Source organism: Tenrec ecaudatus, chromosome 2 (genome assembly GCF_050624435.1).
Source record: "Tenrec ecaudatus isolate mTenEca1 chromosome 2, mTenEca1.hap1, whole genome shotgun sequence".
In the NCBI taxonomy this organism is placed as follows: Eukaryota; Metazoa; Chordata; class Mammalia; order Afrosoricida; family Tenrecidae; genus Tenrec; species Tenrec ecaudatus.
The window spans coordinates 190,346,446-190,359,928 of record NC_134531.1 but is presented as its reverse complement, the minus strand read 5'-3'; the positions used below and the strand labels follow the sequence as shown (position 1 = coordinate 190,359,928).

The window sequence follows — 13,483 nt, the reverse complement described above, 5'->3', positions numbered from 1 at the left end:
GCTCTGAGCTTTCTGGTCCACAGTGAACTGTCCCCTTCACCACAGCTGCCCTCGGTGACCCACTGTGGGATGAGTTTTCCAGAAAGCAAGTGGCAGCGAGACCCAGAACATCCTAGCCCTCTCTCTTCCACTCTGCTCCAGACCACAGGGGAAAGGGAGCGCAGAGTCGGGGACCACCTGAGCAGTTGGAAGCCACCCAGGCTCACCTGACACCACCACGTTGCCCCCACTGCTTTTCACCCACCAACACCCAAGAACAATGCTGCTTCAGGTCAGTCCGTTGACCTGCGTGTTCCTAAACTCCCAGACAGTTCTCCGGAAAGCCCTGGTGAACTAGAAGAAAAACCAATCTCTTCAATTTGAAGTCCAATTCTTTCTTTTCCTTTTTCAGTGAAAAGTGAAATAAAGTTGTGACTTCAGTTCCCAAAACACCATTCTCAGCCACATGAGGGGCTGGCCATGCACAAGCTGCCAGCATGGGTTTCCGAGACTGGAGCTGTTCGGGGAATAGAACATCCAGTCTTTCTCCCACAGAGGTGTGTGCTGGTGATTGTGAACTGCAACCCAATGCGTCAGCACGACAGCACCAGGGCTCAATGGTTTAAAAACAGGAAAGGTGTGTGTCAGGGTTGTGTTCTCACACCGTACTTATTCAGCCTTGATGCTGAGAAAATCATTGGAGAGGCTGGGCTCCAGGAAGAAGAGCTCAGCATCTGGTGTGGAGGAAGGCTTATTCACAACCTACAGCATGCAGATAGATGATACCTCCTTGCTTACTGATGGTCAGGCGGGCTTGAAACATTTGCTGATACAGATCGAGGATGGCAGCCTTCAGTATGGATTATAACTCAGTGTAAAGCAAAGCACATCCTCATAATGGGACCAATGAGTAACATGAACAATGGAGAAAAGGTTGAAGCTGTCTAGGACTGTCCACCGTCAATACTCATGGAAGCAGCAGTCAAGAGACCACATGATGCATTGCATTGGGTGAATCTGCTGCACCAGGCCTATAAACGTGCTGGAAAACAAGGAGGTTGTTTTAAAGATTAAGGTGTGTCTGACCTAAGCCATGGTATTCTCAGTCGCTTAATGTGTATGTGAAATTTGGACATGGACAAAGAAAACCAAAGAAGAATCGATGCATTTGAACTGTGGTCGGCCAAAGAATAGTGAGAGTACCATGAGCCGCCAAAAGAATGAACAGATTTGTCTGAAGTGAAGTACAGTCAGAATGTTCCTTAGAAGCAAGGATGGTGAGCCTTTGTCTCACATATTTGGGACTTGTGGTCAGTCGAGACCAGTTCGTGGAAAAGGACATCATGCTTGGTCAAGTTGAAGGGCGGCGAGAAAGAGGAAGGCTCTTGACGAGGGGGACTGACACAGCGGTTGCAACAACAAAGTCAAACAGAACAATTGTGGAAATGTTCCAGAACAGAGCGGTGCTATGCACAGGGTCACTGTGGGTTGAAACCGACTCTATGGCACCGGACAACAACAACAACAACAACAACATGTGCTTGGCATGTCTACAGTGACCTCATGAAGGAGCTAACTTGGTCCTCAGTAGATAAAATGGGAACTTGGGTAAGTGCAGGGAGTTGCCACGGGTTCCTAGCAAGAACACTGATGCTAGACAGAGTGGGCTCCAATTCTCACACCGTCATTTCATAGCTTTGCCAGCTCAGACCCTTTAATTTGGCTCCTGGGCCTCGGTTTCCTCAGTTAGAAGTGGGACTATTGAGCACTCCCCCTCGCTGGCTATATGAGAAGATAAAGATGGTGCAGGCGTGGAAAATGCTGAGAACGTTGCCCAGCGTGCCAGGTTCTCGCCACGTGCTATGTGTACTGTTGCTCAAAGCTGCCCAGTCAGCAAAGAGCATCTGTTACACAAGACACAAGTACTGAGTGGTTTCCAGGCACAGACACGGTGATGGATTCTAGGGATACCCAAGTGCTATGGCTTAATTGTGCCCTGCCCCCACCCCAGATCAATTAAAATCCTAACCGCTGGTGAAGGTGACCTTGTTTATGTCATTGAGGATGTTACGGCTAAATCAACATGAAGTCCTATCCGAGTAGGGTGGGTCCTAAGTCAATATGCCACCGACTCTCTGTAAGTGTGTTGACTTGTGGAGGCTCGAGACTTGCTGTGATTCTGGGGCTATGCCGCTGGTGTTCCCATGCCCATCGGGTCACCCATGGTGGGTGGGTTTCAGTGGAGCGTCCAGACTAAGACAGACTAGGAAGAAAGACCTGGTGATCTTCTGAAAATGAGCCAGTGAAAACTGTATGAATCACACCAGAACACTGCCCAGTGGAGTGTTGGAAGATAAGCGTCTATACTGGCAGGCACTCCAAATACACAGCAGTTGTCACAGCAGACGGAAGCATGCCAACTCTCGAAAGATGGAGCAGGGCTAGGCAGTGCTTCGTTCTCGGAATCATGGAGCTAACACGAGTCAGAGCCATCTGGATGGAGGCTGACGGCAGCCGCAGCAACCCGACGAGTACTGTCTTATGAAAAGGAAGGGGTGCAGACACCGCGGTGGGAGGCAGCTGGACCAGAAGCTCGGAGAGACATGGAACAGACTGACCCTCGAAACCTCCCAAGGAGCCAACACAGCCAGCACCCTGATCTCAGCCTGCAGTAGCGAACACTAAGAACAGGGCAGAAGTAGTACTCAGAGCTGAACTTGGTGCACACGGCGGCCTGAGAGCAACAGGGCGGATCTCAGGGGTCTGGGCTGGGGGCTGGGACCAGATGGTCTGCACAAGTGTGTTGGGTGTGGTATGAAAAGGGGATACACTAGGGGTTTCAAAAACCACATGGAAAATGGGATGTAAAGATTATGTTTTCTTTTTTCCCAGGTACTTTCGAAGTCCCGGTCTGTGTGTATGGGGGTGGGGTGGGTAGGGGTACCGGTGGTTCTGCATGTTTCCACGAGCCAGGCAGACTTTCTCAGGAAGGACACTGTGGAAAAGTGCCCACCAGAGACAGTTTGGGGAGGGGGGTGAAGCTGGAGGGCTGGGGTGGGGGATCAGGGCACAGGTGACAGAGACTTATTTTCACCATACCCTCTTTGGAAGTTTCTTTTGAAATTTCTTATCTCATGGATGTATCCGGGAGAAAGACAACGCTTTCTGTTCCTGTGAAGAGTTACAGCCGGGCAAAGTCACAGAGGCGGTTCTACCCTGTGCCCTAGTATCTTCAGAATGGAGTCCCTGTCAGTGGAGGCATGTGCCACCTATTCCAAGTCCACACAGATAGTGCAGTGGGGAGAAGGGCAGAGGGCAGAACGCACAGAGGAACGAGGGCCGAGGGTACGCTCATGCTCACGGTGGGAGAGAGTGGCACGGTGGGTCAGGGCTCCAGGTCTATGCTGCTAAATCCCCAAACTGACTGCCATCGCGTTGACTTCAATTCATAGCGCATAGAGCAGGGATGCCCCGTGTGGTTTCTGAGGCGGGAGCTGCTCCTGGGAAGCAGACCATCACTCTTTCTTTGCCACGGCTGGGGGATTGAACTCCTGACATTTTGATTAGCAGAATACTTAACCTCCATACCGCCAGGCCTCCTTCTGCTACGTCCTTTTGTAAAAGGCTCCCCACCCCAAGCCCAGGGTCCTCTAAGTCACCCGCATGCACATAAAGCACGCCACCCAATCATTCCCTCATGGTGAAAATGCACACAGGGGTTTGAATCAACAACCCGAATCCTGCTGTCATCCTCCCTTCTAGGGTTAGAACAAAGCCAGCAGCATTTACACACCTGGAGGCATCTGGCTTCCGCCGGCCCTCAGCCTCCCCACTTGATTCTCAGGAGGAAAACGCAGGAGTGTGAACTTAGTTCTAAAAGCAATAAGGGAGCCATCGAAGGTTCAACCAACAGGTCCCCAGTTACTCAGGGAACTGGGTGGATACCAGACAGCTGTCAATAAGGATAAGTTGGCACACGATAGCATCTAGAACACTTGTTCCAGGCCAGATCTGTTCCCCTGGACACTTGTCTCATTTAATCTTTGTTACGACGCATGGCAAATGATGACGATGGCGCAGGTCCTGACAGCACTTCGCTCCGCTGTACAGAGAGAGGGTCCCTTTGAGCTGGAGCCTAACACCCTACCACAAACAACACGGTGACAGAGGGATCCGTATGTTCTGCATGTCACAAATGCGAGACCTAGGCTCGGACAGGCCAAGTGGAGACGTCAAGATTTGAACCCAGGTTTATCCTGTCCTGGGTGGTGTGAGTCCCTGGCGCATGTGCAGTGCAGTGCACGCGCTTCACCGCCTTCTTTGGGGTAGCAGATCTCTAACTCCACCCCCGTGGGGGCTGGGCATTTGGTGAATACCCTAATGGCCTGAAAGGATTTCTTGCTGTGGCTCCTTTCATTAGCGAGAGCTCAGCCAGTGTCCCCCTTCCTCCCTCCCTCCCCCGCCCCTTCATTTCTCCAGAGCCAGGGCACTTTGGGCTTCTATGTCCAAGTGCAACTTGCTGCAGGCAAGCAGTGCCCTTAGTGGGGCCCCTCCGCGTAGGGAAACAGTCACATTAAGGTCGAATTCGAGGTGATTCTAGACAAGAGCAGTCCTTCTCGCCCCTGGGATGGGCATCTGTCAGCCCAGAGCTGTGTCGCAGGATCAGAGCGGACGCCAATTGGGATGACCGCCATCATGAGGTATCAATCAGAGTGAGGGGGAAGGGGGCCCAGACCAGAGCCTGGGCACCAAACACTTCCATTTACTGAGCGCCTACCATGTGCCAGGCAGGAGTATTATATCCACTTGACAGAAGAGGAAACTGAGGTTCAAAGGGGTTGAGTCACTTGCTAAGACCACACAGCAGACAATGAGGCAGGCAGGGCTTTGAACCAGGTTGTATTCCATCGTCGGTGAGCTCCCATCTGCACATTTAATTCAGTCCAGCTCAGTCACTAGTTCTGACTGAGCTGCTTCTCATGGCTGAGCCAGGAGCCTCTGCCACAGATCCATGTGGGATCCATGAACCCATAGCTGGACAAATTGCCCCAGTTCCTGTCTGTCTGAGAGAGTTTTTATTTCTCCTTCACTTTTTAAAAGCGCTTTTATCATCAAGGTAAAATTCACGTTACTTAAAACTAGTCATCCAAAAAGTCTGCAGCACCCTCAGAGTGTTTTTGCAAAGATAACCTCTAGTTCTCAGCAGTAGCCTCACCCCCAAAGGAAGCCCTCACCCATTACGCAGTTGCTCTCTGTCTCCCTTCCCACCCCTGGCAACCAAAAGCTGCTTCCTGCCACTGTGGGTTGCCCAGCCCTGGATGTAGTGGGCGCACATGTTTTTGTAAAACTGAGATCTACTCTACCCCACGGGGCTCTCACTGCCCTGCCTCGGATTCATTCTTCTGCTTAGCATGTTTTCCCTGGTATTTTTCTCAGGTCTGCTTGTTCACTCTGGGTCTTTCCCTACTGGAATGAGCACTACACAGGGCGATGGTCTGCCCTGCCTTGCTCCCTGACAGGCATCTAATGGGACTCAATTGATATTTATTGGATTGGCTAAATGAATGGTAAAAATAGGCATCATAGCAATGAAAGTCCTACCGTGGTTCTCCTGGGTGAGTTGCGACTTGACTTGGGTCTGTAAGGAGGCACAGAGGTCAGGAGCAGAACTTCCAGGGAGAAGAGGTAACAGGTGGGGTGGTGGGAACTGAGGAGGGAAGGGCACTGAGCTAGGAATTCAGATCTAGGGTCTGAGCACTTGATGAGACTCTGATTTGCCGTGTTTGTGCCCTTTGTGGGGCTCACAGTGTCCTCAGTGGGACAGGGCCTTCAAATCTCTCAAAGATTTCTTTCAACTACTACCTGCAGGGAGGTACCGCAGAAGAAAGACCTGGCTATCCACTTCCAAAATTTCAGCACTGAAAACCATATGAAGCACAGTTCTATTCTGACATACATGGGGCTGCCATTGGTTGGCGTCTACTGGATGACAACTGGTGTGTGTGTGTATGTGTGTGTGTGTGTATGGGAGGAGGAAACACAAGTTCTACAAATAACGAAATAGGAGGGCTATGGATAGAAAGGAAGCATGGGAGTGACTGTGTTCTGGATCCCTTTTTCCATTGTCCCAGAGAGACAGTCCTCCCGGCTCTGGCTGCATGAGCCCATAAATGGGCGCTCACTACTTGACACAGTGTTTGCCAATCAGGCACATTAAAAGACATTTGTGTACGGCTGCGGACACACTCCCTCTTCAACAGCTGGGCACCCGTGCGTAACAAATGCATCACAAAATACATGCGCATTCCACAGCCAATGGGGTTTGTATGACACTGGTTCCTTAAATGAGCTGGAATAATGGAGACACTCAATTAAAAGTTTACAATTTTGTGGTTTGCCTTTTGCCTTTGGGGTCTGCTTTGTTGTTGCTATTTTATTGGCCAGTTGGTGGTCATTTTTATAGATCCTTGAAAAACTCGGAGGTCCTGGAGAGCAAGTCCAAGTTCCTTTTCTCAGCACACCATGTCCTCCTGGGTGTTTACTCCTCTAAGTTAAACAGCGTCTCAGGTCCTCCAAGTGGACCCATCGTCATCAATACCATTGTCACCCATGTTATAACCACCACTGCTTTCCTCCTCCTCACCGGCATGACCACCTCCACTCTCATCACCGCCTGTCCTACCAGCAGCAAAATCCCCACTTTCACCACCTTCGCCACTGGCATGGCCATGACTATCACCAGCAGCACACTTGTCTTCATCATAATCTCCACCCCCACCATCATCATTGTCATCATCAGCAGCAGGAAAGCATCCCTCCCCACTTTTTTCTTGCCCCCCACCCATGCTTCCCTGGCCCTCATTCTCACTCCATGAAGGCCTTGCCCTTCCAGAGTACAGCTTGCTCTTGCAGGCAATTGCCAGCCAGGTCACCTGAACGATATCGACAGCAAACAGCTACCACTTGCCAGGAACACTTGCACGCACTGGTTATCTGACTTAGTCCTCTGCCAGCCTCACTCTCCAACTCCCCTCCACCTACCTGCCTCTGGCCTCATTTTGGGTCCTGCCTGGAGCTTCCGTGAAACAGCCAGGGCAATTGTGCGGTTGTGGTACAGAAAGATGGTGTCCAAATGCACCCCACGACAGTCAGCAGAGTGCCACAGTGACTTTACTCCTAGCGCCCCTCTAAAAAACCAAACATATTACATCAAGCCTATCCGACTCTTTGTAGCCGAGAGGACAGAGTAGAGCTGCCCCCTCTGAGTTTCCCAGACGGCAACTCTTCATGGGAGTAGAAAGCCCCGTCTTTCTCCCTCAGAGCAGCTGGTGGGTTCCAGCAGCTGATCCTGCAGATCGCAGTCTCACGTGTAACCACTAAGCCACCAGGGCTCCCTAGTTGCTGTCAAATTAGTCCCTAACTCATGGTGACTCCATGCACAAGGAAATTGTATCCTGCCTCATCCTGTACACCCCACTTCTCCTGGACTGGTTGCTGATCCATTCCACTGCAGTCCATAGGGCTCTTATCGGCTGCTTTTCCGAAGTAATTTATTTAGCTTTTCTTCCTAGTCTGTCTTAGTCTTGTAGCCCTCAGAAATCTGTTCGGCATGCCAGTGCTGGCCTCCATGGTCAGAAGGTGGAGACTGTGCTTCAGGTATGCTGGCTGGGAAACGCATCTGGGTCTCCCGATGGAGGTCTGGATTTTACCACTGAGGCACCACTGCCTCATCACTTTGAAAATGATCTCCCTGCAAACCAAGCCGACGTGGTTCAAGTCCCTGCTGGCCCGAAGGACCCCACTGGAGCCTCTGTCGGTTAGAAAAGGGGCGCTGGCTGGCAGGTGTTGGAGACGTCTGAGTGCCTGCCTGAGACTTTCTCTTCTACACAACCTTGAAGAGAACGAACAAGCGAGCCTTCCCACTGCATGGTGCTGTGTCTGCCTGTGCCTCTGGCAGCCCAAATCCCTCTCTGCGTTCCCCGGCTGGGAGTACCCCCTCCCCGCCCCCCCCGCCCCCCCTGTCCTCCCAGCCCCCAGGAAGTGGAAACTTCCTGGTGGAAAGGGGCCAGCTGGCTAGCAGCGCCTTCCGCCAGCTGCTCGGCATCAGGGAAGCGCTCTGAGGTTCAGAGTGCCCGGGCTGTCAGCTGTCATGGAAAACGCTGCCCAGTCCTGGACCATCCTGATGAACGGCCGTCAGGGGTCCCATTACCCACAGTGCTGGTATCTGGAAGCAGATCGCTCGGCCTTTCTTCCAGGTCTTCACCTGGAACTTGCACTGAAACCGGTTCCCTAACTAACACAACCACAAGCAGACCTGCACCCATGGACGGGACTGCCAGTGTGGTGCGCTGGCGGGAATGAAAGACTCACAGGGAGCCCTCTCTGCCCCCAGGGCTCGGTTTATCTGTCTCCAAATGGGCACGACAGGGCTGCGGGAGGCGCAGGGAAGACTCAGCCGGGCTCTGCGCTGCTCTGCCCTCGGAAACTCTTTCCGATGCGAGAAGCCATCAGGGTTGCCAGCTGGATAGAAGCACAGAGCCCTAAAACGGTGTCCAGTCGGATGGTCTGAGTCCTGGGCGCGCCCCAGGGAGCACTAGCGGTCGGCAAGGCCCGCATGGGGCTGTGTGGGGTTTGGGAGCAGGGCTGAGGGCCAGGGTGGGTGGCAGCAGGGGCTTTATAGAGCTGGGATCCAGGCTGCAGCCCGGCTCTCAGAGCACAGGGCACCCAGGGGATGGAGGGAGGCAGCCTAGGAAACCAGGGGCCCTGAGATTTCAGGCAGCATGAACCTCGTGAAAAAGCTCCTGCTTACACCTGTCCTCCGTGGTGCCCAGAATCAATGCCCTGAATTGCTAACTGAAAGGTTGGAGGTTCAAGTCCACTCGGAGGTGCCTCAGAAGAAAGGCTTAGTGATCTGCCTCTCAGAACGGAGCCACTGAGAGCCCCGAGGAGCACAGTCCTGCTTCACTAGGCCCGGGGTCCACAGAGTTGGAATCTACCCTATGGCCACTGGCCTACTGAGTCCAAGGGCCTTAGCAACCAGGTGGTTTGGCCCCTGGCGCCCTTGCTAGTATGAATTCCAAATTTCTCTTCCCCTTAATCAGAGACCCCTGGCCGCACCAGCCTGCATTGATTGTCCCAAACTCACCCTCTCAAAATGGTCAGAATCCTTGCTTGGTTTTGCATGGCACTTGTTGTACCTGTAATAAAGCATCATTTGTGCTTATCCCTGTACCTCTGTTGGTCCTTGCTAGATACGTGTGTACGCTCTGGGGGTACTGCCTTCCAACAGCACCACACACTCACATGAAACTCTGTACGCATGTGTTACAGGCGCATGTCTTAAAAGGGCTTGAACAAGTGACCCCTGGGATCTTTGCTGTCAAAGCTGTGGGCCGACTTAGGCCTATGGGGAGAATGGTAGACTCTTCAGTGGTCCCTGGTGGGCTTGGGGGTCTTGGAGCTTCTGTCTAAGTAGGTGGTCCCACTTTACAACTTGGCTCTTTCTTGCAGCGTTCTCTGGCAAGCTGCTGAGCAGGAAATCACCCAGTGTACTAACTCTGTAAGTTCAGCATATCAGATGACTTGTCAGACCACCTCTCTTTGATTACCCCCAAAGACGGGGAGGTCATTCCTTTTCCTGTAACCAACTGAGAAGTTAAGGATCTCCTGGTGAGAAGGATCTTCAGCTATCCTACTCATGAAGTCACCAGAGACTCTCCCGGAGCCTCAACTTTCGTCTCTGGGAGCTGAAGGCCATGTAAATGTGCTCCTAGATTGTTGGGAAGCTTCAAGGAGCCACAGTAAGAGACGTGCTCACAGAAGTGGTCAAGCGTAGCCTCTCCCCGACAGTCCCAGTGAGGAGACGAAGCAGCTCGCTGCATCATGGCATCTGTTAGCAAGGACCCCTCATGCTGGGCCCGGGCCTACTTGTCTGCCATACCCTCCCTGTGGCCCACGGGGGCTCTCTGGAGCCTCCCAGAGCTTGTAGGCTCCTGTGGCCAACTCTTCTCCCCCCCAGAGCCACCCAGTGGGCGTTTACTGACGACTACTCTGTGGGCGCCCCCACCTACTCCTGAGGAGCCGTTCTTAGAGCTGCACATGAGCCCCGCAAGGCGCTCTGCTCTGGGGGATGGTATTTCGGTCTCACCACGAGACCGGCATGTCTTGTATAGCAGTAGTATGCTACGCTTTGCTTACACTTGCTCTTCGAGTTCTCGCTGTGGCTACGGCTGTCTCAGGAGCAGAGAAAGTTCTACAATAAAATCCTCCCTTCCCACGAAAGACACCCCGGTTCACTTCTCAAGCAACGTTTGATTCCCACCCATAGCATCTCATGTGCACCCACCACCCAGCTGTCAGGGGCGGCTTCTGTGTTGCCATGATGCTGAATCTCTGCTGAAGAGTTTCCAGACTAAGATGGGCTAGGAAGAAAGGCCTGGAGCTCTACCTCTGGGAATCAGCTGATGAAAACTCTACAAATCACAAAGGTCTGCTCCACGACTGAGCCTGGGGGCAGTGGAGGACAGACAGGCAGCCAGTGGCATTGGCTTTTGTAGTGCAGGCATCTTCACCACTGATAACACCATGCCTCGCTTCGGGACATCGACACACAGAGACACCAAGACATTGCTCAGTCTGCAGAGAGCAGGCATTGGGCCAGAACCTACCCCAGGAGGTCTGGCTCTCTCCACCTGTCTGGCCTCTGAGACTTTGGACTTTGTCATTTTCAGGGAGCTGCTCCCCTAGCTAATAAAAGTCAGGTTCCCGAGGAAAGGACTTCAAGTGACCAATGGCCACACCAGCCTTCCTGGTTCTGCTCAGCCTGTGAAATGAAAGCACAACATTCCTTTCGGTTTGTAGCTCATCTACATGTAGCCCACGGACCTTGTTTGGATTCTGATGTGAACAGAGCTGTTGCGTTAAGCTTGGGCATCAGAAGACACCAGGGAGCCACGGGTATATCCACTCAGCTGCTAATCCAGAGGCTGACTGCTTGGAGGGAGAAATGACCTCTCCGTCTACCCCCATAAAGGTTGTAGTCAAGGAAACCCCAGGGTACCCCTCTACGCTGTCATACAGGGTCACTAGGAGTTCGCATGATGCCACAGCGCAAGACAACCTCAGAATGTACTGGGAATCATTATTCATTCTGTAATTCTCTTGGGCCTAAAGATGGCAACGGCTCATGAACTCATTAGCTAGAAATGAACACTGGAATCTTAATGAGCAGAGTTCCTTGGTTTTGAATTTACTTTAAAATATGCCAGTAAACAAATAGAGGTCGGGGGAGGCAACGGATGAAAGATGATTGGTGGAAAGGCTGGGCGAGGGAGCTGTTCTCTTCAATTTCCTCTTGGCTCTGCTACCGTGGATATTAGGAAACACATGATTCGAACCTCGCAGGGACTTGCTCTGGAGAAGTTTGGGAACCACCCTACAGAACACCCTTCTCCTCAATTCAGCTCGGGACTGAGCCCTGACCTTTCCCAATTCTACTGTGGCCTCTCCCGAAGTTTGGCAACTCTACCTACGACCGTCCTTATTTGAATGCCTTCAACCTTATTCTTATGTCATTGTCAAGATCAAACCAAATTCACTGCCCTCGTGGTTGATTCTGACCTACAGCAACCCTATCGGACAGGGTAGAACCACCTCTGTGGGTTTTTGAGTCTGTAACTCTTTATAAGAGTAGAAAGCCTCATTTTTCTCCTGGTGGTTTTGAACTGTTGACTTTGCAATAAGCAGCTCAACTATGCCACCAGGGTTCAGTGGGTTCTAATAACAGCTCTGCTACATAACAATTAGGTCCAAGGGACTTTGCCCGGAGCCCAAATTTCTCCTTCTAGAAAATGCTATCTTAGTTACCTTGAACTCTGTAACAAAAATATCACCAATGAGTGGGCAGCTCTAAGGGGTCTCTCTTTGCATCTGTTCTAGAAGGTTCATGTCTCTTTTGAGTTTTTGCTCCTGGATGACCTGCGTGTGGCTTATCATCTCCTTTTAGACCTTTTATCTGTTTGCTTGGTTAATCTGCTTTATATGTGCCTGGCCTAAGCCACCGTTTTCTCTCCATTGCCTCATATGCATGTGAAAGCTGGATGTTGACTAAGGAAGACAGTAGAAGAACGGATGCATTGGAACTGTGGAGCTGGAGAAGAACATTGAAAGTACCATGGACTGCCAAAAGGACAAACCACTCTGTCTTGGAATAAGTAAAGCCAGAGTGTTCCTCAGAAGTAAGGATGGCAAGATTTTGTCTTACATATTTTGGACAGGTTGTCAGGAGAGACCAGTCCCCGGAGAAGGACATCATGCTTGGTAAAGTGGAGGGGCAGAGAAAAAGAGGAAGGCCCTCAAGTAGATGGACTGACACAGTGGCTATAGCAATGGACTCAGGCATAGGAACAATTATGAAGATGGTGCAGGACCAGGCAGTGTTTTGTTCTGCTGTGCAAAGGATTGCAATGGGCTGGAACTGACTCAAAAGCACCTGACTACAACAATACTTTAGGGGACACAGTTCAGTCCACAAGGAATGGGGATTTCAATCCCTACCAGGGTGTTTAAGGGGTCATGGGGGTGAAGTGCAAGACTCTTCAGCTCTCTGGACTAGGTTCTGTTGTGTCCCTCTGCAATGTTTCCATATCTCTCTGCCTCTGGTTCTCTAACCAAAGACCGGAGAGAACCATGTCTCACAAAGGCTCCATGCTCCATGGAAGTACTGTTTGGACCCGAGCCATACCCATGATTGATTGTAGATGGGACCATTAGGATTTCAGGGAGTAGATTTTAGTCCTCCTGAGACTGGAAGTGTTACTGAAACCACACACAAGCCCCCGGGTGTGGCTGTGCATGAGGTGTGCACCAGCCAAGAATCACCCCCAGGTCCCTTGCATGGAAGGAGTTAGTTCTACCGAACCACCACTGCCCTCCAGAGTTAGCAACAATCCCTTCGTGATACGGCTATTGTGAGGAATAAGTAGGCAAAAGTGGGTGAAGCATTCAGTAGGTGCTTAGTAAGCATTAATACCATATGTTGTCCCCAAGCATTGGGCACCACGATTGCCCTGACTGGGTCCCTGCCTTCCTCCGGCTACTCCTATGCCTTACCTGACCCATCTACCAGCCCTGGGTGAATCAAAACACAGGCTGTTCAGTTTCTGGACAGGAGATACCAAGGCTTATTGGAGATGCTCAATCAGCTCAGTCCCAAACATATTAAAGGGACAAAAAAAAAATCCAACTGTAGACCTACCGAGGTTGAATATAAGAGTCAAATGTTTAACAAGAGAATAATGGCAAGGATCCATATGTGACCTCCTCCCTGGGAGACGGACGGCAGAGAAGGGGGGAAGGGAGACTCCGGATAGGGCAAGGTATGACAAAATCACAATCTGTGGATTATCAAGGGCTCATGAGGGAGGGGGAAGCGGGGAGGGAGGGGGAAAAAAAGAGGACCTGATGCAGCGAGATTAAGTGGAAAGCAGATGCTTTGAGAGTGATT

At 51.5% G+C, this 13,483-nt stretch overlaps 1 protein-coding gene across 1 annotated transcript in view; it reads right to left on the bottom strand.

Moving 5' to 3' along the window:
• Nucleotides 1-13,483, bottom strand: part of HRH2 (histamine receptor H2) — a 39,236-nt gene that overhangs the window by 16,040 nt on the left and 9,713 nt on the right. The gene's annotated exons all lie outside the window — the stretch shown is intronic.